Below are 5,187 nucleotides of genomic sequence, written 5' to 3' on the forward strand. Positions count from 1 at the left end.
TGGATGCTAACCTAGTTGCCACTGATAACATACTTAACATGTTATCATCGTTAATAAGCTTGACAGGTTTAGTAGAGTTTGCGGCTAAAACAAGTGACATACACATCTTATCAGATTCAATCATTATTTATTACACTTTCATGGCCTCATATTAAACACACATCAGAATCAGACAAGGCCTTGCCCTTCATAAAAACTCAGACAAGTGTGGGGGGGGGGGGGTTTCCCCTGTTTAAAAGTCGGATAAGAAGGTGGTGGGGGCTTTAAAGGTCGGACAAGATATCAAGTCACAAAAATTCGGACCCCCCTTACATGCATAAAGCTCGGACAAGGGTTTGGGCCAAGAATTCGGACCATAAAGGTCATGAAACTCGGATGGAACATGGCAAGCACCAAAAATTCGGACCCATGGGGGAGTGGGGATCAAAACTCGGACTAGGGGCATGGGTCAACAAAGTCGGACCAGGTGAGGAGGGTTAAAAACTCGGACCACCCCTCCCCTAATTGTAAAACTCGGACATTCTTTCTCCCACTTAAACTTCGGACAAGCTTACTAGCTAGGAAACTCGGACCTTTGATCCATATAAAGGTCGGACAAGATCTTGGGATCAAAAGTCGGACCATAAACATAAGCACAAACTCGGATCCTTTCATGGTTATGTAAAACTCAGACAAGATCTATGGTTTTAAAATTCGGACAACGCTTCACAAGAAGAAAGGTCGGACAACATTATCACACATAAAAAATTCGGACAAGTTAATCAACACAAAACTCCGACAAACATTTCAATCACGATTGTAACAGTTACGTTCTATTATTCATACGATCTGGAGAAACCCTAATTCGTACATTGCATAACAGGAACCACTTTAACAATTAACAACTTCATCATATCAAGCATATCTTGTCATCAAACAAACAATTTCACGACTAATCATCATCATAACACAATAATCAAGATTCAAATTAAAGCACAGAACCATCGAATCGAAGCTAGGGTTTACAAGTATTCTAATAATCAAGAATTGATACAATCAAACAATCAATAAACAATAATCATTTACCTTGTGTTGATTCTAGAGAAAATGTGGAATCGAAAGTGATGAATAGCTTGCCAATGATGATGTGATGATTGCCAGAGAAAACCAAAGAATGAAAGTACGTGCCTTGTTTCTTGTGTGAGGTTTAGTGAATGATTAGGGTTAAGTATAATTAAATTTTCACTAATTACTCTATACACCCTGAATTATTATATTTTACACAAGCACACCATCTCACAACAATTTCACAGTTTCACCACCAAGTTCATATATTTGTCAAGTCTTTCAATATTTAACAAACAACCATGCACAATCACACAATACAATTCATTGCATCAAAGCGTATACAATTCCATAGCAACTAATTGTGCAAATAATTAACTACACAAACAATGAACGTGCAATAAATGCGAAAATGAAATCTTGGAAATTCGAGTTGTCACAATTCGTGGCGATAAGAGTGGTGTTGTTGTAGGCATCATCTCTTTCCTTAAGGCGCGAAAGGGCCACACCGCTATTCTAGCCCTCGTTTCGGATACATCAGCGGAAGAAAAGAAGATAGAAGACATTCCTATTTGCGCGACTTCCCTGAGGTATTTCCTAAGGAATTACCCGGTCTTCCGCCCCATCGACAAGTCGAGTTCCAGATTGAGTTAGCTCCTGGAGCAGCGCCCATAGCTCGAGCACCTTATCGTCTAGCTCCATCAGAGCTTGAAGAACTGTCCACGCAACTGCAAGAACTCTTGGAAAAGGGTTTCATACGTCCTAGCTCTTCGCCATGGGGAGCTCCAGTATTATTTGTGAAGAAGAAAGACGGTACCTTCAGAATGTGTATTGACTATCGCGAGCTCAACAAAGTGACCGTGAAGAATCGTTATCCTCTTCCACGCATTGATGATTTGTTCGACCAGTTGCAAGGGTCGAGTTATTACTCTAAGATTGATTTGAGATCGGGGTACCATCAGCTGAGAGTCCGAGAGGAGGACTGACGGGTGGTCCTTGGGACAACCCTTAAGCATGTTAAGATATGAAATAATCCTCCATTTAACCGCGTAATTATCTTGAATTAGATAACTACGATGCTTATGTTTCAGGTGCGAATTAGGAGATAAGAGATGGATAAAAGGCAGCTTATGGATGCTTTGGTGGAAAACGGGTCGAGAGAAGAACACAAGACAAAACAAAGAAGTGAAGGCTGCTTGGTACCGTAAATTACGGTATCACCGTAATTTACGGTGACCCATTTTCTCAATTCTGTTGCACCGTAAACCAGGCTCAAACCACCGTAACACTTTGATGACCACCGTAAATTACGGTGGAGCCGTAATTTACGGTGGTGCCTGAACGTGAAAAATGTAACTGCTGCCATATACTCGTTTTTTGGGTGTCTTTTGGTATTATCTCATCATTGACGGTTCTTGGAGACTTTGGGAGCGAATTTGGAGTACTTGCTTGGTTTGTGAACGATTCTAAACATTCGGTTTGTGTTTTTAATTCGTATGAACACTAGATTAATGTTGATGATGATTCACCGAGCCATGTCCGGCTAAACTCTTCGGTGATCATCCTAGGTGAATGTTTCTAAGACTTTTGTGTGTTAATTTCTGCATTTCTAGAATGATATTTTGCGTTGCTTGAATGTCATGGTGTGTGTTTGATTGTTTGTAGTGCGTTAATCTATATCACAATTTCTAGTCTTGATCGTACGTTCTTGGTGCCGTTGGCAACCGAGATATCACGGGAAGGGTTAGGGTTGGTTATTGGTTAATAGGTCATCGGGAAACAACCTCGCATTATCTAATCCGAGTACTTTGTTCCCTTTTATCACTTCAATCACACATACACGAGTTATGTCTATGTAACTCTTTCTAGTGAAATTGCACACAACTGTTCGAAGAAACTGAATCCTAGGGTGATCATTGTTCTCTCCTAATTGTTTACAACCTACTTTGATTTGCATTAATCCGTAATTTAGTTTTATAAAACAACAATCCACAATCTTGAATTTTAATTTTCTGCAATTTAGTTTAATTTTAGTATAAATACAAAGCTACACAATTAACACATTTTCCACATACTCCCTGAGTTCGATACCCTACTACCGCTAACTACAGTTGTTTAGGGATTAAATTTGCGTGACCCACGACATCACGTCAAATTTTGGCGCCGTTGCCGGGGAGTAGTGCGCAACGTGTGTTATTTTTGTTTGTGTTTTAAGTTTGTTATTTTTCTGGTTTACGCGGGGTGTGTTAGTGTGCAGGTATTTACAGGTGCATGCGTACTAGGAGCTCTCACAAGCTATCACCATTGGCGTTTGATCCGGAAATTGAGCGAACTTTGCGAGCAAACAGAATTTTGCTAAGGGAAAATACAATCAATAGTTCACCAACAACACCAGTTACACCAATTCGATACATGGATCCACCACCACCACCACCCACTACGGGTGAATTCACCTCATCATTCATACGAACATTCAACATCAACAACTTATACCACAACACATTCGGCCAAGACCACAAGGGCCACCAATGCCACAACCGATTCCATTGCAACAGGTCCGGCCACAACATGTACACCAACAACCATTTCAAAGACCGCCTCAGCGCCCACCGATGCGACCACAACAGTTTCAACAACCGATCGCACCACAAGGGCAAGTACCAAGACCGAATGGGCCGATTATTCCGAGAGGTAGGTATGGTGTGCCACGAAGACATCTTAGAGAACAAGCAAGGGGAATAGAGGCACATTTCAGGCCAATCATTACTCAAAACCCCTCACCGGTGGTTATCCCTCACAACAACCAAGGGAGAACTTTTGAAGTAAGAACAAACTCGTTGCAAAGTTTACCGAAGTATAAAGGGTTAGCAACGGAGGAGCCGTACTTTCATCTAGAGGCCTATGACTCAATTTGCAACACTTTTGGGAGTCAAGGTTTTTCGGCCGATGAAGTCAAGTTAGTCTTATTTCAGTTTTCGTTGGAAGAGAAAGCTAAGAAATGGTTCTATACATTACCTTCAGCATCAATTTATACATGGGGGGAGATGCAACAAACCTTTTTGGATGAATTCTACACCGCCCAAAAGACTAATGATGCGCGGAAGGGGTTGAGAAGCTTTCAACAACAACACGGTGAGATGTTCCATGAGGCGTTCGAGCGTTTTAACATGATGATTAAAAATTGCCCTCATCATGGGATTGAGTTATGGGAGTTAATGAATGCTTTTCATGAGGGGTTAAGTGCCGAAGATGCACGGGATTTAATGTCTATCACCGGAGGGACATTTGGAACGAATTATGAGAATGAAGATTGGGAGTTTTTGGAGAGTATGGCAACTACATCAAAAAGGAAAGCCCAAGCTTCGAGGAGAGCCCGACCGACAACTAACCGACCACAAGTGCATGCCATAGATGAAGGTAATGTTCAAACTACTAATCAAATTTATGATGTGTGTGCTTTGTGTAATGAAATAGGTCACGCGGCTGAAAATTGCCAAGGAATGTTGGAAGGGCAATATGAGGAAGTCCATGCGGTCCAAGGTCAAGGCCAAGGAGGAGGTGGTAGGAACTACAACAACATGAATTCTAATACCTACCACCCCGGGTTGAGGAATCACCCGAACTTTAGATATGGGAACCCGTCAAATCAAGCGAACCCAAATTTTCAAGGTAGCCAAGGTAATTTTGGTTCACGGCCATCTTATAATAACCAAGGTGGGTACCGGGGCGGAAATAACCAAGGGTATCAAAAACAATACCAAACGGGTCAAGATCAAAGGGGATCTTCGGGTGGAAATGAGGTGATGGAGATGCTTAAAAGTATGCAATTGGAAATGCAAAAGCGAAATCAACTTGATGAAGTGCGGATGCAAAAAGATGAGGTTCGCGATAAAAGCATCCAGTCATTAACGACTCAAATGGGGCAATTAGCAACCGATGTGGCGGAACTAAAGAAAGGTAAGGGTCAACTTCCAAGCGACACAAAGGTAAACCCTTCACATGGTTCGTCACGAGGTAATGTTAATATTAACCATGTTAGTGTGTTAAGAAGTGGTAAAGAGTTTAAGGCCAATTTGTCACCCGAATTGGTCGAGGGGGTGGTTGAGGACATCACGGGAATGGAAAGTGATGATGAACTTGCAC

At 41.7% G+C, this 5,187-nt stretch overlaps 1 non-coding gene across 1 annotated transcript; it reads right to left on the reverse strand.

The window, feature by feature from the left end:
* Positions 1–4,137: 4,137 nt before the first annotated feature.
* LOC118491004 lies at positions 4,138–4,243 on the reverse strand. Its single transcript, XR_004890229.1, has one exon. It is a non-coding gene; the product is annotated as a small nucleolar RNA R71 (small nucleolar RNA).
* Positions 4,244–5,187: the final 944 nt, after the last annotated feature.

This window comes from Helianthus annuus, chromosome 3, assembly GCF_002127325.2.
Source record: "Helianthus annuus cultivar XRQ/B chromosome 3, HanXRQr2.0-SUNRISE, whole genome shotgun sequence".
NCBI lineage: Eukaryota > Viridiplantae > Streptophyta > Magnoliopsida > Asterales > Asteraceae > Helianthus > Helianthus annuus.